Below are 22,542 nucleotides of genomic sequence, written 5' to 3' on the forward strand. Positions count from 1 at the left end.
AGGGTCATTTTTCCTCTTGATGACATGCCAGCTGGCCCCCTGGGGCCACAGCTCCACCATAAGGGTTCCCAGTTTTGTTTGTTTGTTTTTTTTACAATGAGGGTGTTCTAGAAGAAAGGGCTCAACGAATCCACTGAGCATGGATTACCAATTGCAATAGCTCCAGTTTGTGATAAAGATGACAATTTTCTTTTTTCTTTCTTTTTCTTTTTCTTTTTTTTTTTTTTTTTTTTTTTTTTTGAGACAGAGTCTCGCTCTGTTGCCCAGGCCGGAGTGCAGTGTCACAATGTTGACTCACTGCAACCTCCACCCCCCGGCATTCAAGCAATTCTCGTGTCTCAGCCTCCCAAGTAGCTGGAATTACAGGCATCAATCTCCAGCTAACTTTTGTATTTTCAGTAGAGACGGACTTTCACCATGTTGGCAAGGCTGGTTTTGAACCCCTGATCTCAAGTCATCCTCCTGCCTCAGCCTCTCAAAATGCTGGGATTACAGGCATGAGCCACTGTGCCTGGAATGACAATTTTTATTATCAAGTTTGTGAAACCCAGAATGATCTAGGGCCTCGGTAGCCATTGAACCCTGGGGCACCCTTGAACAAAAACATGGGCTTCTCAGCCACTATGCCTTGACATCCTCTCTAATCAGAAGTTTGTGTAATAAGTACAAAAGACAATTTTCACAGTGACAATGATACTGTGAACTGTCAAAGGGAGAGTAGACACGACTGTGGTGACAATGCAGCAGCAGCAGGACCCTGTCCTCTCATAAGTGGGCATCCTTTCCCCATGTGAACCCCACATAGCAGAAACGCCCATCTCCTGAAGTCCTTTTATCATGTTATGAATTATTTACACTTCCATATATTTCAGTTAAAGAGTGGTAATCAGATCTGCATGGATGCCACTTGGGTCATCTGTCATTTCACTTGAAGGCAAAGAAATGTCTTTAACTGGTAAGTACAACCTTATCATAAAAGTCTATTTTCTGTAAGAAATACTGAAAATATGTTGAAAACCTCCCTTAGTGCCCTTCAGGACACATAAGAATCCTAGTATACCAGGTTGGGAACTATTGCTATAGGATTTGAAAGGAATAGCAAACAGTATTATCTGGAAGTGAAGAGGAAAAAGAGATTCTACTTAAAAACATTTGTGAAATGACTGAAAGAAATAAATCTATGAAGTTGTTTAGAACATGGTCCTTTATGGAAAGACCTGCCTGCTGTAGATTCCATTCACATTTTATATATTTGTAATGCCTTACAAAGCTAGTCTTTGCACTTGAAGCTACTGCTAATTGAGCAATAGAATCATACCTCATAAGGCTTAAACTGTATTTAAATATTTTGATAGGGGATCCAGAAATCCGAGTAAAACCCTGGGTTCTGCAGGTGCACATGGCTCACATATAAGGCATTTGAAGGACTTATGGTCTTGATGGGGAACACTGTCAACTCTGATTCTGTTTGTCTGAGGTTACTTAGGGTACAAGATGAAGACATGGTTCCTTCTGGAACCACCATGGCCAGCAGCCGCATGTTGGGCAGCTGCTGATACTCAGGGTGCCCGGGCGGGAGAGGGTGAGAGGACAGCCCTGGTCAAATTCCTTGCTGCTGCCAGAGGAAGCAGTCTTGCCATGTGTGTCCACATGGATATGATTAGCTGCTGAGGTGGAGTTGATATCTGAGCGAGGCTCTCGAGGACACATTCTGGATAGATCTCCATATGGGAGTTGGATGACTGCCACCAGCCAGTCTTGGCAGTCCCCAGAATTCTTCTGAAGTGGACAGTGGAAGAAGTGAAACATTGCCTGGCAGCTGGCATCAATGCAGTCTCTGGATATGCAGAAGAAAAGGTTCAAAAGGAACTGAACCCAATCCAGTCTTTATATGGTAAATATCCCAGCTTCACGGTAGAAGAGCAGGCGTGACGGAAATAAAAGAAAACTCGACTTTTTCAGACCAGGGGACAGGAAAGAGAAGCAGAGAGGAATAAAGGGAGGAGGCCCTGGGATTCAGCAGAGAGGGAAGAGCCACCAGGCTGTGGCCCCACTCCAGCCTCTGCCATAGAGCTGTGTAATCCTGGGGAAGGCATTGAACCTCTTTGTGCCTCAGTTTCTTCACCTATTAAATGTGAATGATAATTGTACATCTTCCTCCTAGGTGTGTCATGAGAATTAAATCATGCGAAGTCCACGTCAAGCCTAGTCTACCTGTGAACCAGTATTACTGTGTGTGTGCTAGATCAATTCAGGGGAGCCTATGGGAAGGAGCATTTCTGTCCTGATTCCCATTTAGTCTGAAGTCCTAAATGAGAATCAGGACATTTCTGTCCTGATTAGGACTCAGGCTAACTGGCAAGTGTAGCAAGGTACAGTCATGTTAGACAGATGGAGAGGCTGCTTTTTAGCTTTCCTGGGGTGACCTTGATATTCGAGTGACACAAACAGGACCCAGAATTAGCCAAGAACCTAACAGGAAATCTGCCCTGAGTGGTTCTCTGTGGCCAGGGCCTCCTGTGCCAAGGACCTGGGGTTCACAACCATTCCTCAGAGGACTCTTGCCTATCTGTGGAAACTGAGTGGGGAGGCAGGAGCCCAATACAGACCAGATCTTGAATTAGAGCAGCTTCAGGCTTCATCTGGGAACAATGAAAGAACCGGTATCAGCACTCCAGGACTAGAGGAGGCAGGGATGGCGTGTTCATTCGCAGAACCTGGAGAACCCCTCAGGACCTCTGCCCCTACTCCACACCACCTTAGAGAGCAGCAGGGGAGGGGGAGGCATCTGCAATATTAAGCGTTGTTACCCAAAGAACAGCCTACATATTTGCTGAAGATGCTGTTTAATTGACAAGATTTGACTATGTTTAATGCAGGTAGAATATTTAAATTTGATCACCAACCACCCAGGGTGTGCATGGGGGAGAGGAGCATGCTGTCTGCTGAGGCAAGCAGGGTGACTAGAAACAAAAACAAATGGCCACTTTTTCTCTGCACCGGGGTCATCAGTGGCAGGTAATTTAATGACCCTAGTATGCAGCTAAGCATCAGAACACGTGATACATTTGCCTTCTACTTCTCTCCTTCCCAATGTCTTCAGGGAAAAATGAATGATCTAATGAGTGGCTGTGCATGGAGGCCCAGTTCAGGGAGATGAGGTCTCAGTCACACGTCGAGTCTCCTTTCCAGTGGCCCTTATGGCTGAGGGAGACAGTGTCCCCTGGGCTGCACCAGTTGGAAGAAAAGGTGGAGTTTTCACAACCCTGGTTAGAAGTGGGAGGGAAGAGGTCAAGTCCTCAAGAGGAAGAGGAAGCAAAAAAAGAAAGAAGGAACTGAAAGAACTGAGATAGGGCTGGGAAAGAGGGAGAAAGGAGATGAAAGAAAGAAGAAAGAAGGAAGAGGGAAAGAAGGAAGAAAGGAAGGAAGGGAGGGAGGAGAGAGAGGAAGGAAGAAAGGAAGGAAGGAAGGGAGGGAAAGAGTGAAAGAAAGAAAAGAGAGAAGGAAAAGAAAGAAAGAAAGAAAGAAAGAAAGAAAGAAAGAAAGAAAGAAAGAAAGAAAGAAAGAAAGAAAAGAAAGAAAGAAAGAAAGAAAGAAAGAAAGAAAGAAAGGAAGGAAGGAAGGAAGGAAGGAAGGAAGAAAGAAAGAAAGCGGAAGTGGGGGGGGGGAGAGAGAGAGAGGACATCAGAGAATGGAGCTGGGAAAAAAAAAAAAGATTCAAACACGAAGAAATTCAAAACCAAGAGTGTCCCAAAACTAGAATAAAAAAGAAACTAAAACACAAAGACAAACCATAAGCAAGAATAATGAATAAAGACAAGAGAAGAGGGAAGAGGAGGAAGTATCAAAAGAAGATGCTAAAATAAACCCCCAAACCAAAGCAATATGAGAAGCATTAGGCTAAGCTCATCACAGCAGGCATGCCAGCAGGGGCACAGGGGAGGGGACAGCGAAGGAGGAACCAAGGAGAGACTGGCAAAGGTGAGCACGAGCAAGTGCAGGAAATCTGTTGGGGAGGTGATGGGCAAGGGCTGAAGAACAAGTGGGGAAGAAGATATGGATGAAAAAGAGAGTGAAGAGGAGTCCTCCTGAAATAAGGAACTGAAATAATGACGAATGAATGAATGAATGCAGTGTTTTCATTCACATAATAACCAGAGTCTAGGCAGCTTTCCTCAGTTTAGCAGGATGGTGAAAAATCTGGGCCCTACACTACTTAGCAAATTATTCATGGGTGCACACACTTTTGTGGGGTAGAACCCACATAGAAAGGTTATCTAGTGCTGAGATGTCCTTTCTCAATCATCAGTCTGCCCTTGCCATACACTATTCTGATGGTGTATGATGTATTCTGTATGTATAGGTAAGTATTCTGTATGTATATGTATGTATTCTGATGATGTATGATGTATTCTGATGGTGTATATATGTTGTAAAGTCACACTGGTGTTTTGATTCTTTCATTTAACTGTGGAGTGAAGCCTCTGATGCAGAGGAGCAGGTTGAGAACTGCCAGACTGTGCTGTGACTTTCCTGGGCCCTGGGCACCTTTGCCTTCATGGATCTTTTATTCCTCCATTTAAAAAAAAGTCATAGAGGTATATTCCACAACAATGTTGGTAAACAGGTGAATGTATGAATATTACATATTAAAACATTTTCTTTGACTTGCAAGGTTTTTTTTTCTCCTTCAGATTTTAGATGGAATTAAAATATTTGTGTGGGTCTCTACAAGTATTGCCAGCACTGCACCTGCCACACCTGATGGATAAGTCAGCTCTGGAGAACTTAGAGATACAGAGTAATAACCACTAAAAATATACAAAGAGATTCAATTAAATATTTGTATCAATGTGAGCCAAGGTAGGTACATTAAAATAACAATGATTGGATGCAGTGATCACGGAAATTTCATGATTCAAGGCAAAGGTAGTTTCTTTAGGGTGCTGGCATATACTTACTGAGTTTAGTGCTTACTATATGCTAGGCTGTTCTGAATAATATATATATATATATATATATATATATATATATATATATATGCTTTTATTGAGTCCTCATAAGGTACATTGAAGTATATAAAGTACCTCCAAATGTACTTTTATTATTCTCAATCTACAGATAAGGACAAGAAGCACAGAGAGTTAAATAACTTGCTAAATAGTGTAGGGCCCAGGTTTTTAACCATCCTGCTAAACTGATGAAAGCCACCTAGACTCTGGTTATTATGTGAATGAAAACACTATATTCATTCATTCATTGATCATTATTTCAGTTCCTTATTTCAGTTATTAATTACCAATTCACTTTGTGTATGTGAGAAACAGGTCTCGCTCTGTCACCCAGGCTGGAGTGCAGTGTTGCAATTTCAGCTCACTGCAACCTCCGCCTCCCGGGCTCAAGAGATCCTGCTATCTCAGCCTCCGAAGTAGCTGGGACTACAGATGTGTGCCACCATGCCAAGCTAATTTTTGTAGAGACGAGGTTACGCCATGTTTGCCAGGCTGGTCTCCAACTCCTGAACTCAACCAATTCTCCCACTGCAGCCTCCCAAGGTGATTACAAGCGTAAGTCACGACACCCCACCTGTTAATTACATCTTCATTTCAGTAGGTTGAAGTATATTTATTCAGCCTTTGCTCTGTGTCAAGTACTGATCTGAGCTCAGCAGTTGCAATGGCAGGAACACAGACCCGGCCCTATTCCTTATATGGCTGACTCTCTAGTGGGAAATATGGACATTAAACAAATGACCACCTAAATATAACACTGCGAACTGGACTTCATGGCATGAACCATGGAATGATATCAAAGCGCTGGGATCCCAATCTAATCTGGGCATCAGAGAAAGCTTCCCTGAGGAATTAAAATTTGGATGAGATCTCAATAATTAGTTAATGTATTAGGCAAACAGTGGGAGCAAGCATGTTCCAGGCAGAGGCCAACAACATGGGTCAGGTGCACAGGACATAAACTGAGCCATCAAGAAGCTTCCAATGTGAAAAGAGAATAAACCCATAGAGACAAGCAATGAAGTGCTGCCATGAGACAGATGTGTGGAGCATTTGAACAATGGGAGAGAAAGTGCTGGTAGGAGAGAGGTGGTGTTCAAGTCAATGAAAGCAATGTACGATGAGATCTGTAAGGAAAACTAGAAAAGCCAAGAGGCAGGCAGAGGATCTTATCCAAATAGCCCTGGAGGCTATTTACTGGAGTAGCTGAAGATAGCACTGTGGACACAGACGAAAAAGGAAGAAACTGCTGTGAGCTCCATGAGAGGCTTCATAGATGAGACCTATGGAGCCATCCAAGATCATATCCTGACACAGTGGTCAAAATAAAGAAGCAAGTGTGAGCAGTGGTGAGAAAAAAAAAAAAAAAGACAAACTTAACATTTGCTTTATATAAATATATTACATTCTGAAAAACAATAGTGCCCTTCATAAATGTGTAGTACTAAAAGAATTCAGTGTTAAGAAGGCAAGCAAATTATACTAAAAACACTACCATGGTTAAGCTGATAGAAATGAAATACACTGGTTAGTTCAATTATGTCTGCACATCTAACTTTTCTACTAGAATGTCTCCAATTACTCATTGAAGTCCTATATTCAAATCAAAATCTCTAATTTGATGGCATTTTTCTTTGGCAGAAAGAAACACCAGAAACATAAATGGCATATTTACATTTAATTGCAGCTTGAGTAAAAATAATAGTATCTAGAAAGATAATTTTTAAATAAATGGTGATCGATTTTTGGCAAATATGCATTGGTTATCACAGAAGGAGAAGTGAGCAAAGGAAATATGTGTGAAACTTATGTAAACTAACACAATCACATGCCTTTTGGGGTTACTAAAGGTTCAGAAATAAAACTTACAGAAATAAAAAAAAAGAAAAGAAAAGCCATGCCCTGCAGACTGGTCCCAAGCTAGAGACACCTTTTTCCAATTGTCCAAAGAATCCCTTTGGCAGGCTGTTTAATACACATGACTCCAATCTCTTGAAGTCTCTAGATGGAGGCCACATCCCATTGCCTTAAAAAACACCCTCTGTATCCATGGATGTTGATACTTGAGAACTTAACAGAAAGAACTTGATTCATTCTGTGAAGATCAGGAAAGCTCATATTATTATCTGACTACAGAACTGCTCAATGTTCATCCCAAAAAAGTAAGACTCCCTTAAATATCTGCATAAGATTCATTCTCTGTGTTTTATTTTCCTAATTTTCTCCAAAGAAGATGTGTTACTTTTATTAATAAAATATTAAAATGTAAACCATGGAATCAGGGAAGGAAAATGGCAGATAGGAGGCAGGACTAAATTGCAGCTCACACTCAGAGGGACAGAGCAGCATGTGGAGACTCATATTGTGGATTTTTGCTCCAGAACTACTGCAGGATTATACCAAGAAAGCCAAGAGAATCCACAGACCCCCTGAAGGAAGCAGATTGCTCCTGCAGGACCCAGGAGACAGCCCAAATACTACACAGCAAGAAGGTGCAATCTATGAATCAGAAAGTGGGTCCTCACCAGACACTAAATCAGCTGGTGTCTTGACCTTGGACTTCCCAGCCTCCAGAACTGCCAGAAGTAAGTTTCTATTTGTTATTAGTTAAAAAAAATAAGTAAGCCATGTAGATTATTCATCAGCGTGTGAAGCAAAATGGAATCATAAAAATGAAACATTCATTACAATTTTTTGAAAACTGCTATTTGTTTTGTTTTGTTTTGTTTTGTTTTTGAGACTAGGTCGCTGTGTTGCCCAGGCTGGAGTGCAGTGGCTGTTCACAGGTGTGATCATGGCATGCTGCATCTCAAACTCCTGGCCTCAAGTGACCCTCCTGCCTCAGTCTCCTGAAGAGTTGGGATTACGGAGTGCACAGCCTTGTTTGTTTTAGAAGGTAAGATCCATATCGAATTTTTTAAAATCCGTGACTGAGCAACATAAAACATGAGGATTTCCCAGATTTCCCTTCTTTTGTTGAAAATGTTAAAAAGTGATCTTAAATTTATGGATACATAGAAAACATAAAATTTCTCCATTTGATTTATATACTTCATAATAGCTTGTGACATGCTCAAAATAACAAGATTTTTTTCAATTATTTCATATATTCTTTTAAAAATCACGTTTTATTAAATTTATTCATTCAACAAATTAATTTTGAACACCTAACATATACTAACAAATGTGCCAAGTCCAGAAGATTCAAGGATGAATCAGAGGCCATCCTTGACTTTAAAAAGCTGACAGTCTAGAAGAGCCAAGCCGACACGAAAATCAATAAATGCAATAAGGACCAAAAGCACAATTATCGAAATGTGTGCAGGGTAGAGGTGCTGAGCATTGGGAGATACAGAATAACTAATTCCTATTAGCTGCTTCTGTGTGTATGCCAGATAGTGTTCTGAGTGCTTTACTTACATATCTTAGCTCCTCACCAACCTGTGATCGTTTCTATTATCATATTGCTACACTCATTTTACAGATGAGGGACTGAGACAAAGAGTGGTTGCCTCACTTGCCCAAAGTCACTCAGCTATACTGAGTGGCAGAACCAGGATTTAAATGAACGTAGGCCACTGGGCTTATGAACTCTCTGCTCTCAACCACTACACATTTGCTGTCCAGACTGTCCAGCAGACTGTCTAGGAAGAAATGCAAAGCACTTTAAGCAGAGAGGGCAGCTTGGGCAAGGGTGCTAGTGCAGGAAAGACACAAGCACCTTCTGAAGTCAAGCAGATAGGATACCAGAAGGCTGAGGAATATGCCACAACATGGGGAGGCTTGGATCAGTTTGGGTAGACAATGAGAGGCCATTGAAGGATTGTAGTCAGAAGAGTGATGGGGCAGATCTGTTTCTTAAAAAGACTATTTTGACTGTGTTTGGGAGGATGTGCTGCAGAGGTTCTGGATGCAGGTGGGGAAGGGAGGGTGTGTTGCAGGAGGATGTGTTGCAGGAGGATGTGTTGCAGAGGGAGGATGTGAGGCAGAGGGTCTGGACACAGGTGGGGAAACCCCCTTTAGAGACCATTTCTTCCAGGTAAGAGAAGGCTGTAGCAGTGGAGTTGCAGAGAGAAGAATGGACCAGAGCTATTTTAAGGAAGACTAGGCCAGTGCCAGTTTTGATTAGTGGATGCCAAACTTAGTGGTCGTTTAATGTTTTTATATTAAACCTTCAGCAGAATCAACAGTGTGCTTCATGAAGGCAGAGCCCAGATTTGTTTTTCTCGCCATTGTGCTCCCAAGGCTTGGTAATGTGCTCAGGAAATACTTATTGATTGGATGAGTTAATGAATAAGTGAATAAACCAACAAATAAGTAAAGAAAAAAAAGAATGAATCAAAGAAATGACTCAGTATTGGATTAGACCAAGTGCATAAGGGAAGAAGTTAATGGATTCTCAAATGAGTTGCCTAAAAGATTAGGTCAATTTCTCTTTTCTTATGCACTAAATTTTGTTTCCAGACCTTTCTTATGAGTATTGTGTGTGGAACATAAAGCAACCAACTCAGCCCCACGATTTGGCTATTGGGGGACCCATGAAAGAGCCTGCCCAGCCCTGCCTGCTTCTGGGGGTCTCGGTCGTGTCATGTGACTACATCACTTGGCTCCGTTTCCAAGTTCCCCACCTCTAACCTCTCTGGAGCTCACATTCATCTTTCAAAAACATCACTTCCGTTATATCATCCATCACTCACTCCCTTCACTACACATCTCTTTGCCATGCTTTAGTTTTCATCTGAGCACTTACTGTTTCCTGACATTATGTCATTCATTCATTCATTTTATTTGGTTCTCTGTTAGTTTCCTATTGCTGCAGTAGCAAATTGCCATAAACTTAGTGGCTGAAAACACAGATTTATCATCTTGTAGTTCCTGAGGAAAGAAATCTGAAATGGGCCTCACTGAGATAAAGTTACTGTGGCCAGGGCTGCATTATTTCTGGAAGCTCCAGGGGACAATCTGTTTCCTTACCTCTTTCAGCTTCTAGAGGTTGCCCTCATTTCTCATCTTGTGGACTCTTTGATCTTTAAAGCCAGCAAAGGCAGCTTGAGTCTTTCTCATGATGCCATCTCTCTGGTCTCACTCTTCTGCCTTCCACTTCCTCATTCAAGGACTCTTGTGATTACATTGGGCTCGCCTAGATAAACCAGGATAATCTTATTTTAAGGTCAGCTGATTAGCAACTTTAATTCTAGCTGCAATTTTAATTCCCCCTCACCATGTAACAACATATTTATGGATTACAAGGACTAGGATATGGATGTCTTTTTTTTTTTTTTTTTTTTTTTTTTTTTTTTTTTGAGATGGTGTCTTGCTCTGTCACCCAGGCTAGAGTGCAGTGGCACAATCTCGGCTCACTGAAACCTCCGCCTCCCGAGTTCAAGCAATTTTTCTGCCTCAGTCTCCCGAGTAGCTTGGATTTCAGGCATGCCACCACACCTAGCTAATTTTTGTATTTTTAGTAGAGACGGAGTTTCACCATGTTGGCCAGGCTGATCTTGAACTCCTGACCTTGTGATCCGCCCACCTTGGCCTCCCAAAGTGCTGAGATTACAGGCGTGAGCCACCGCACTTGGCCCAGGATGTGGATGTCTTTGAGGGGCCATTTTCTGCCCAGCACAATCTGCCTCTTCTAGAATTGAAGTCTCTTGAGAGCAAAACTTTGTCTACTTTGCTCTCTACAATACAGTCATTGATTAGAAGAGGGCCAGTATATTGTAAGCATGCAGTAAATATGTTTTGAATAAATCAGCAAATCTTGTCCTTCTCTTTCACAATCCACCTCATACCAAGGCAGAATAATTTTCCTTAATATCAGCATGGATCATAATATATTCTTTGATATTGTTTGGCTGTGTTCACATCCAAATCTCATCTTGAATTGTAGTTCCCATAATCCCCAGGTGTCATGGGAGAGAGCCAGTGGGAGGTAATGAATCATGAGGGTAGTTACCCCCATGCTGTTGTTCTCATAATAGTGAGTGAGTTCTTACAAGATCTGATGGTTTTATAAGGGGCTTCCCACCTTTTGCTCTGCACTTCTCTTTCCTGCTGCCATGTGAAGAAGTACGTGTTTGCTTCCCCTTCTGCCATGATTGTAAGTTTCCTGAGGCCTCCCCAGCACTGTGGAACTGTGAGTCAAATAAACCTCTTTCCTTTATAAATTACCCAGCTTGGGTATGTCTTTATTAGAATCATAAGAATGGACTAATACACTCTTGCTCAGAGAACATGAATCGAGCACTTCTAGGTGAGATGTCAGCTTGGCCCCAGCCACCTTGTTCTTTCCTAGCAAATTCCAGTGGAAGTAACAGCAGATCTTGCAAAGAGAGAAACATCTGCCTCAGTTCTGAACAAAGCAAGTGACCATCCTCATGCCACAAAACAGAAGAACTTCTGCCAGATCCAGAACTGTCACCCCTGGGTCGTATGGAGGCTTTGAAGGTTGAGATTCAATTCTCATTCCTGAGAAGGTGAGAAGCACAGCAAAGAGGTCAGGGGGTCTGAGGGGCCTCAGTGATGCCCCTTACTTGAGCTCTCTCTGATCTCTCTAAACCAGGAGCTCTAGAACCCCATTGTGAATGTGGATATTGTTATAGATGCAAATGTCCACCTGTTCAGAGAATTAGGCAAGACAGAGAGAGTTGTTTTTCTGGGAACACTGTCTGAGGGAGAAACCACAAAGCTTCTGGTCATGGTTCCTGCCCTGCCTCCCTCTCTACTTCTCTGGAGCTCCTGTAACTCCAAGTGGATAATATACTGTTTTGTTTTTGTCATTGTTATTGTTGATGTTGCTTGTCTTTACTTTGTAAAATATGAACCTTTCATCATATGAATGACTTTGGCAAAATGCATCTCAGACATTCAAATACTTCCTATTTATTAAGTGCCTCCCACTGTGCAATCCATATGCTAGGCACTGCAGATGATGTCTTAGTCTTTATAACAGCCTTGTAGGTTGGATAGCATCGTTCCCTTTTCAGAAATGCAGGAACATGCCTAAGGCTCAGAGTCTTCCGAGTGGGAGAGTTCAGATGCAGCTCACTCAGAGGTCTCTGCTGGCCCAGATCTGTCCATCATCTTCTAGCATAAATGAAGGCAGCCGCTCTGAAGGCAGGAGGACCAGGCTTAATCTGAAACCTGTGATCATTGAAACAAGCATGGCTTGCTCTGCACGCTTGGGGTTCAAATGAATGCGTCTCTATTTCCTCCTTTCCACATAATCACTCAAATAAGATAGGGACTGGAGTCAGGCAAGTGAGACTCTCATCCCAGGAACAAAATAGAAGGAAACACAAAAAAAACTCAGTAATCAAGATAAATAATAACTTTAATTTAATACAGTGTTTTAAAAAATCAAGTACTCAAACTATAGCTGTCTGCCTAGCTATTTTTAAACATGAAGTTTTGCCAAGGCTGGGATGAGGTTTGAGCAAATGAGGCCAGTTCGATGTCAGATCCTGTCTATTTAAAGTTTGATATTTTGTTCATCATGTTTATTTTATGTTATGTTTTCATTAATTCTATCTGAAGCACCCACCCACCTTCTCAGCAGAAAGCCTGATATCTCCCTCTGGGGCCACACTTTCCACATGAGTTATAGGGACCTGTGATGTGCAAAAGGAAGTTACATAGCTTCTCTTCATAATTTCTATCTTTTGGGCACAAAATTCTGACTTTTGAAGAATACAGTTATGTAATCACCACCACAATCAAGATTTACAACAGTTCCATTATCCTAAAGAGTCATCCCCTCCTCCATTCCCAATAACGGGCAACTACTGATCTGTTTTTCTGTCCCTATAGTTTTGCCTTTTCCAGAATGTCATTTACATGTAACAATATAGTATGAATATAGTATCTCTTGAGCCTGGCTGCTTTCACTTAGTGTAAGTACCTGAGAGTCTTCCATGTTGTGTGTAGCAGTAGTTCCTACTTTGTATTGCTGGGCAGTATTCCATTGTTGGATGTACTTATTTGGGTTGTTTTCAGTTTGGGGAGGCTATTAATAAAGCCACTATAAACACTTGCTTTCAGAGTTTTACATGAATATAAGTTTTCATTTCCCTTGGGTAAATACCCATGAGTGGGTTTATTGAATCATTTGATATGTCTACTTTTCACTTTCTAGGAAATTGCCAGACTAGTTTCCAAAGGGGCCCTTTTGCATTCCCACCAACAATTGACTTTAGTGTTTTGAGGGTGGGACTAAGGAGGACCCAATCCCCAGCTGTGTTGACATCCCCACCTCCTGACTGTGAATGGGGTCATGACCTCTGGCATCTTAGTGACGGGCACGTTAGTACTCCCCAGCAATCTCTGAGGAGTGAGGACATGGCAGGAGTGATTTCTGAGTTGTCTTGGAGATCTACTCAAAGGACGCTGTGAAACCTAGGTGTTCAACAACAAATAAATAGATAAAGAAAATGTAGTGTATATATACCATGGAATACTATTCAGCCATAAAAAGAATGAAATCCTGTCATTCGAGGCAACATGGATGGAACTGGAGGACCTTATGTTAAGTGAAATAAAGCCAGGCACAGAAAGTTAAACACCGCATGTTCTCACTTATATGTGGAAGCTAAAAAAAGTTTATCTCACAGAAGTAAAAAGTAGAGCAGAAGATACTAGAGGCTGGAAAGAGTAGAGGGAAGGGAGGAATAGGAACAGATTTGTTAAAGGGTACAAAATTATAGCTAGACAGAAGAAATAAGTTATAGTGTCCTATACCATTATAGGATGACTATAGCTAACAATAACATATTATATAGTTTCAAATGGCTAGAAGGAGGATATTGAATGTTCCCAACACAAAGAAATGATAAATGTTTGGGATAAGGGATATACTAATTACCCTGATGTGATCATATACATTATATGTATTGAAACATCGCTATGTACCCCACGAATATGCACAATTATTGTGTGTCAATTAAAAAATACAAATATAAAAGAAAAAAAAAACCCGTGGCTGAGTCTAGCAGGGATGGAAGGAGTCCTTAGTGAATCACTTGCCTTCAATGAGAGAGCTAGAGTTGCAGAAGCAGCAGTCGCTGAGGCTAACAATCAACACAGTTGCCTCCTGTCTTCCTAGACCCATAAGCCCAAAAGTTCCTGTCTGATTCAAGACAAGGAAGGCATCCTGGAAAATGTCTTTTGGCAATGTTTGTAGAAGGAGCTGAGCTAGCTGTGATTTATAGAAACAAAGAAATAGAATGTGTATCCTGAATGTCTTAGCACTGTATTGTGCTCCTACTACCCGCCATTCATTACACCCAGTGCTTTATATGCACGAATTTCAATCCTGAAAACAACACCACAAATTAAACGTACGCATTACTTAGGGATCAAATTGAGGTATCAAAACTGAAGCAAAAGATAGTGACGCTGATCATGTTTCTTCTGTGCCTAAATCTTTTTACAGCCCTCTTTCACATTCCAGCACGTTCCCGCTTTTCTCCAAGGCTCCAGCCATACTCACTTCCCTCCTTTTTGCTTCCATTTTCCTGCCTTGGGCCCGCATGCATGGTAGTTTCCCTACATGGGGTGCCTTCCCTACCTCTTCCTCTTTTTTATCCCTGCTCACTTGTATGAGCCACTTCTTGCATCCTGAAACTTTTCCTGACTCACCCCAACAGGGCCAACTGTTCGCTCCTTTATCTCTCCACTGTAGTTTGTACACCCCTGTCTCCTATGTTGCTAGTCCAAGATTAGAGAGATTTCTATTCACTTCTGTGTGCCCAGCACAGAGCCTGAGCCTATTAGGACATAGTAGCTGTTTTAATTTATTTATGTGTTATTGTATTTTTAATTGACAAGTAATAATTGCATATATTTATAGCATGCATGATGTTTCAGAGCATGTATAGATTGTGGAATGATCAAATCAAGATAATTAGCCTATCTATTACTGCAAATATTTATCTTATTTTGATCTGGGGTCTCACTGTGTTGCCCAGGCTGGAGTGTAGTGACTCAATCATGGCTTACTGCAGCCTCTACCTCCGTGGGCTAAGGTGATCCTCCCACCTCAGACTCCAGAGTCTCTGGAATTACAGGTGCAATCACCACACCTGGTTATTTTTATGTAATTTTTTGTAGTGATGGGGTTTTGCCATGTTGCCCGGGTTGGTCTTGAACTCGTGGGCTCAAGCAATCTGTCTGTCTCAACCTCCCAAAATGCTAGGATTACAGGCATAAGCACCTGGCCCAAATATTTATCATTTCTTTGTGGTGAGAACACCTAAAATGCTCTCTTTTCATTATTCCAAAATATACATTATTAAGGATAGTCACCGTGCTGTTGAGATACAGCACCAGACCTTATGCCTCCTCCTGTCGGACTGAAACCCTGGACCTGTTGAGCACCCCAGTCTCTGATAACCACCATCCTACACTCTACTTCTATGAGTTTGTCTTAGAGTAAGAAGAAGAAAGGAAGAGTGGGAGGAAGAGATCATGGTAAAGGAGGTACTCTAGAGTACCTCTAGAGGGAAATGCCGCTGGGTACTCTAGAGGGAAATGGTAGGGTGGGCTCAAAAACTATGAGTCAGCTTTGGCCTCTCTCATAAAATAATTTCATCTTCGATTTTAAAATGAAAACAAAGAATAAATTTCATAGAAGCATCACATTCCAGAACAGAAGAGGCCTTAGAGACTATCAAAACTAACTTCCTGTTTTTTGTTTCTCTCTCTTTTTTTTAAGTGACTTTAAAAGCAGGCCTACTTTCACTATCAGATGGTGATTTATCCTCACTCTGTTTATTACCTGGATTCCTTGCATTTCTTTATTTCATTTTCATTTTGTATGGTCAATTTTGATCTCTGCCCTTTCTTTTCAGATAATATTTTGATCTTTACCTAACTTGCAGTGATTTTTATCCGCCTATATTAAGGAAATGCTATTGTCAGTGAAAGACACTTAGTTCTAAAGCCAAGTATTTTGGGAAAATATTTCATAAAAAAACATACCATATTTTTATGTGCATGTTTTGCATATAAACTCTGAGAAATAAAACTTTTTAATATATTAGGGGGATGGGGAAGATAGCAAAAGAAAATTGCAATTATAAAAATAATTAGTTAGAAGGGGGTGGGTATTGTCTCAAGGAATGCCTTCAGGAAGTTTGATTTTAACCAGAATGTCACAACTGTTTCCATTACCATGAAAAGTCCACATTCATGCATCTAAAGATGACTAATGATGAAACAGGGACAAATTCAGTTACAAGGGTCATTTAGCCCCCTAGCTTGTCTAATTTAAGAAATGCGGGTACCTTTCATTATGTATCAAAGTCTTTGAATAAAAATTCCTCCTTCCGTGAGTGAATCTGCAATGTATAAAGAGCCCTTCAAGTGGCACTGTGGCTTTAAGAGGGGCTCCTGGCACAGCAAGGAGGAGGAAGACACTGGCCAGAGATGAGACAGATCCCAGCCCACATTTGGGCTCCTGTTGAAGACAGTGTTCCTAGCACAAATGGGCGGAACAAGCTAGTTGATAAATTTTTATTTATTTCTTTTATAATCTTATGTAAGTCATCACTTTAAAGAGAGTGGTAAAACAGTGAGGTGCAGTTTTGTTTTTGTTTTGTTTTTTTTTTTTACTTTTGGCATTACAACACTCTTATGTGATTAAAACTATGCTTATTTCACCTTCAGTTTTTATCCCTAACCTTTTGGAAATGGTATTCAATGAAAATAGCTAAATAAACTAATAGCATTTAGAAACATTTTGCTTTGAAAAGCTGTATTGTATGCCTCTTTTTAAAAAATCAGTGTCAAATAGGCACATTTACTATGTGCTGGCCAAAATGTTGTCCGTGGTACCTAGGGACACGTCTAAGGAAAAAGAAATCTTATAGCATAGGTGGGACAGGATAAACAAAACTGGAAATAAACAAAACCTCAAATAAACAGGATGTCTAATCATTTTAGGATTGCATAGACATAGTGGTATTTGAAAAGTGAATCCTAGCCCACTTTTGTCCACCTTGTCAGGTTCAAAACTGAGCTACTCCCCACAGGGTTCCTATTCTGCAGTGCTCCACTACAGTGTCCAAAGGAGCCCCAGTCCCTCAAGTCTCTGTGTCCTTGCAGATGACCTTCCTCATCCTGGGGTGCCTTTGCATTTCAGATGCCACATCCTCTGGGAAGCCTTCCCTGATTCTCCACCCCAAGCAGGTTAGGTGACTATTCCTCTGAGTTTCCTCAGCCCTTCTACATAAATCTCAGTTTTGTCAATTGCCATGGACTGCCAGGTAATTATTTGTTAATGTCTACTCCCCAAATAGACTTCATTGGTTGATTCGTTCATTCGATACACAGTGGTGCTGGGAAAATAAAGGCAAGAATCAGTACTTACTGTCTTAACGTAGCTCAAAGGGAATAGGGGAGACAGATTAGCACCCCAGCAATTACAATCCTGTGTAAAAAGTGACATAAGACCCTGATGGTGCTGTTTAAGAGGGGCACTTCACCTGGCTTGGAGGTTGGGGAAGTGTCAGGAAAGCTTCCTGGATGGTGCTGTGGTTTGAATATTTGTCCCCTTCAGAATGCCTATACATTGCTGGGGGGAATGTAAATTAGTACAACCTCTTTGGAAAACAGTGTGGAGATTCCTTAAAGAACTAAAAGTAGATATACCATTAGATCCAGCAATCCTACTACTGGGAGTCGCTACATGAAAACAACCCATTCACGTATATGTTTATTGCAGCCCAATTCACAATTCCAAAGATATGGAACCAACCTAAGTGTCCATTGACCAATGAGTAGATAAATAAAATGTGGTATATATACAACACGGAATACTAATCAGCCATAAAAAGTAACAAAATAGTGTTTTTTGCAGCAACTTGGATGGAGCTGGAGGCTATTATTCTAAGTAAAGTCACTCAAGAATGGAAAACCAAATACTGTATGTTCTTACTTACAAGTAGGAACTAAGCTATGAGTCTGCAGAGTCAGAGACAGTGATATAATGGACTTTGGAGACTCAGAAAGGGGAGGTTAAGAGGCGAGCACGGGATAAAAACTATATCATTCCCACATATATTACTCAAGTGACAGGTGCATTAAAATCTTGGAATGCATCACCATATAATTCATCCATTTAACCAAAAACCACTTGTACTCCAAAAGCTGTTGAAATACAAAATACATATTAAAAAAGAAAAAAAGAACATTTGTCCCCTCCAAACTCTTGTTGAAATTTAATCCCCCATGTGGCAGTATTGAGAGGTGGGACCTTCAAGAAGTGATTGGATCAAGAGGGCTCTGCCCTAATGAATGGAATAATCCATTCATGGATTAATGGGTTTATCATGGGAATGGGATTGGTGGCTTCAAAAGCAGGGGAAGAGAGACGTGAGCTAATACACTCAGCCCTCTTGCCATGTGATGCCCTTCTCCACCTCTGGACCCTGCAGAGAGTTCCCACCAGCAAGAAGGCCCTCACCAAGATGTGACCCTTTGACCTTGGACTTTGCCTCCATAACTATAAGAAAAGTTCATTTTCGTTATAAACTTTAAGGTATTCTATTAGAAGCAACAGGAAACAAACTAAGACAGATGAGGAGACGCTTGACCTGAGGCTTGAAGGATGAATGACAGTTGGTCAATTAGTTCATGCTAGAGAAGGTGGGGCATGATGCTGCAGACAAAGGAAACGGGAGTCCAAAGGCACCCCGAGAGGAGGAGGAGGTGCCATTCAGCGAATGATGAATTGGTCTGTATGGCTAGAGAGTGGAGTATTGTGCAGAGAGGGAAGATTTTCTGCCCTCTGAGGCTGTGATAATTGAGTCTATGAAAAATGGACAGTAGGCAGATTAACAGGAAAATAAAACCATATTTAATTGTATATATATGTACAGGAGTCCCACAGAATCTGAGACTGGAAGAAGAGCCAGATGATTGAAGCTCATTTAGTATCCCTGAGCTACAGAAAGCAAGAGGGGCTTGGTGCTTCTGGGAGTGGTGGTGACACACATCATGGGGATGTGTGTCCCCATGATGTGTGTCCCCATGAGGGGAGGAAACGTGTGGCAAACAAAGGTTGTCTCATTATGTGGATAAAAATTCTCTCGGGTAATAAAAGTTGTTTCAGAGTAGCCTATCAGAAGAATCTGTAACAGCCTGTGATGAAGTCCATCTGGGCAAAGTGTCAACCTTCATTCTCATCTTCTGTCATAAGATCTTCCCTGGTTGATGAGAGTCCTATAAAAATTGTTTTCCTTTACGGAAGTAAATTTCTTTTACCAAAGGACAGCTTTTCAGAGCTACTCCTGTGTCTGCAGTTTCTCAGAATAACCTGCTCAAAATATGCCAAAGAAGTATATCCCAGAGTGGCATATTTCGGCCTCCTACGGTCATATTTTGAGGTGTTGTGTCCTGAGCTGCCACAGTATGTGTAATAGCAGCAAGGAAAGAGTTTGGGGTAAGGTATAGAACCCTGAAATGCCATGCTGAGGAATATACACTTTATTCTGTGTATATTCATAGACACTTATTTTGAGGGAATTAAAATGGAGGGGCAGGGAAGTCTTGTGAGTGCTTTGGAAAGATCGTTCCTGAAATGGGATAGGGAAAGAGTAGAAGAAAGTGAGTACAGAAACAGAGATTCCCTTTAGGAGAGAACAGAAGATGGAGGCTCAAACTGAAGAGGTGGCAATGGAATAGCAGGGAGGAAACCGATTCTGAGGATATTTATTTAAGGTATTAAGATATTTACTTATTTAAGAGAATAAACAGAGCATGTTCACGGATGAGGAGGAGTTCAGCTCGGGGAGTGTTGACTGCCAAATGCCAATAAAATATCAAGAAGGGAAGCCCAGGAAGCAAATAGATGCTGAGATCTGAAGCTCAGGAGAGAGGTCTGGGATGGAGAGAGTCATTTGTGTGTAAGTCAAAGCTGAAGCTGGGATCTCCCAGGAGAAATATGTCAAGTGGGAAGAGAACAGGGCTGATGCTGGACATCTGGGGAACAGTACCTAAGGGCAGATGGAAAAAAGAGACCCTGACAAGAGGGTAACAAGGAAGCAGAGGGGCTGAAGGAACACCTGGGGAGATGAGTGTCCTAGAAATCAGGGAAGCAGAGCTCACAAAAGGAGTGAGTGTTCGAGAGTGTTAAAAGTTTCAGGGGACATCAGATTAAGTAAGACCTGAGAGGTTCCCAGTACATTTGACAATGAGCTGCTCAGACGTGATCTTTACCAAAGCAGTTCCATGCAGTAGGGTGAGCAGTAGTCATAATGCAGATGGTAGAAGAATGAATAGGGAAGGGGGACTGTAAGAATTTGGGAATAGCCTCTAGAGTGTATGCTACTCTCTCTAGAAGATTGACTGTCATGGGAAAATTAATGGAGGAATATAGGGCTGAGAGGTTCCTTGACGATATGGTGAGCCTAGGACAGTGCGTGGTCCAAAAAGGCACTCAAATATGTAATTATCTAATAAAAGTTGAAATGATGAATTGCTAAATAACTGAAAAATGAGTCAGAGAAGACTTCTTGTATTTGAAAGCATTTAATTCCTCATTTATGTATCTTCACAAGAAAGGACACAGAAGATTAACCAGAGAAGGAAAAAGCATGCGGTCTGGAAGAAGATGTGAACATTCATGTTGTAAGCAATGGGGAGAGACAATTGGAGTGAGACCCAGGCATAGGCAACTGGAATGTGTGCCCCACAGAGGAGGCAGCTTGCAAAGGGGGAGCTTCCTGCTGAGGAAGTTCACTGAGGGAATACAGACAGCATCATCAGGTAATACAATACACTAGATAGCAAACGGTGCTGAGAAGTGCCATTGTAATCTAATGCTGCTTATTCAGGGTAACATTAAAATCTATCTCAGTGCACTCTCAATCTCTTCAATGACCTATTGTCTAAACTAATGCATAGTTAATTCTCTGAAGCCAGAGATATCGTTTTCCTATCATAAACTACACAAGATATCAAGAAAGTAAGGCAACATTTGGAGTACTATAAATTTAAACAGACTGTTAGTAGAAAATATTTAGAGCAAGACCAGGCAACATTGGCTGACTTTGTAAAAAGGGACCTGTATTTGGACAGATTTGATTTATTAATTTCGTTATTTTATTTTATTTTGAGACAGGCTCTTGCACTGTTACCCAGGCTAGTGTGCCGTGGCACGACCATAGCTCCCTGTAACCTTGAACTCCTGGGTTCAGGTGATCCTCCTTCCTCAGCCTCCGGAGTAGCTAGGACTAGAGGCTTGCCTCACCAGTTGGACTAAATTTTTTTTATTTTTAATTTCTGCAGAGATGAGGACTTGCTATACTGCCCAGGCTGGACATGAACTCTTTGCCTCAAAGGATCCTCCCACCTCAGCCTCTCAAAATACTGAGATTACAGGTGTGAGCCACCGTGTCTGGCCTGTATTTGGACAGTTGTTGCAGCAAAGATGGAATAATCATATCTTCCCTACAGAGTTCCTGTGAGAATTCTAGGTGAAAGCCCTTTTAAGTGATCAAGGGTGAGCTGTCTGTGTGTGTGTGTGTGTATCATGACCTAGTTGCTACTAAGGCCTTTGTGTGTATCAGTGTGCTTCTGCAGCATGTACTCGTGGTTTTTGTTCCTCTTTTCTCTTACCTTCTTGATTAGGTTTGTTCTCTTATTAAATGATATAGTACGTGCAAAATGCCTGACATAGCACCTAGAATCAGGGTTTGTGTGTTAACAGGTATAATTGCTAGCGCTGTACCTTCTTTCCCCCCATATCTCCATCTCTTCCCACTGGCTATCTATGGTCTGTGGGTGAACCAAGGGACATTCCTCCTTTGTCATGAACTTTCAGAGGACTGATGACTCCCGAGCCTGACTTACAGTCTTTTAATTCTGGGCAAGACACAACTTGGGGGCCTAATTGTGAAGTCGATAAAGCTTAGGTTTTGAAATCACCAGCTGAATCAGCATAATCTCCACTGCTCATTTTGCAAAATCCTACAAGGTGTGGCATTAGCTAAGATATTTATAATCAATGCAGCTGCCTTTCCGTTAGAAAGCATTGACTCAGACATCAAATCTGTGATATTTATTTAGTTCTCAGAAGACTGGCTTTTTACACATGACCTTTGAGTATTTACTTATGAAGGAGTTCAGAAAATGCTGCCCCCAAATATGCTGCTTTGGCAGACTTGTTACTTCAAACTGAGGGTGCTTGGGGAAGAGCAATTGCAAGAAGGAGCTTTCTCTGAACTTCCTTTCATCTGTCTTTCAGCCTGTAATCCCAGCACTTTGGGAGGCCGAGGCAGGTGGATCACCCTGAGGTCAGGAGTTCGAGACCAGCCTGGCCAATGCGGTGAAACCCTGTCTCCACTAAAAACAAAAACAACAACAACAACAAGAAAAAACACAAAAATTATCTGGGTGTGGTGGTGGGCATCTGTAATCTCAACTACTCGAGAGGCTGAGGCAGGAGAATCACTCGAACTCAGGAGGCAGAGGTTGCAGTGAGCTAAGATAGAGACATTGCACTCCAGTCTGGGCCAAAAGCGTGAAACTC

General features: G+C 41.5%; 1 long non-coding RNA gene across 2 annotated transcripts in view; it reads left to right on the forward strand.

Moving 5' to 3' along the window:
* Positions 1-21,678, forward strand: part of LOC106998095 (uncharacterized) — a 23,959-nt gene extending 2,281 nt beyond the window's left edge. Inside the window, exons 2-8 of one of the 2 annotated variants that reach the window (XR_013416230.1) lie at positions 873-955; positions 5,328-5,555; positions 7,394-7,597; positions 7,757-7,908; positions 11,308-11,488; positions 20,570-20,777; positions 21,300-21,678. This is a non-coding gene — a long non-coding RNA (uncharacterized LOC106998095). The remainder of the gene's footprint in view (positions 1-872; positions 956-5,327; positions 5,556-7,393; positions 7,598-7,756; positions 7,909-11,307; positions 11,489-20,569; positions 20,778-21,299) is intronic. The other variant, XR_001444430.3, reaches the window with a different exon arrangement.
* The last annotated feature ends 864 nt before the right edge of the window (positions 21,679-22,542 follow it).

Source organism: Macaca mulatta, chromosome 4, assembly GCF_049350105.2.
Source record: "Macaca mulatta isolate MMU2019108-1 chromosome 4, T2T-MMU8v2.0, whole genome shotgun sequence".
Classification (NCBI taxonomy): domain Eukaryota; kingdom Metazoa; phylum Chordata; class Mammalia; order Primates; family Cercopithecidae; genus Macaca; species Macaca mulatta.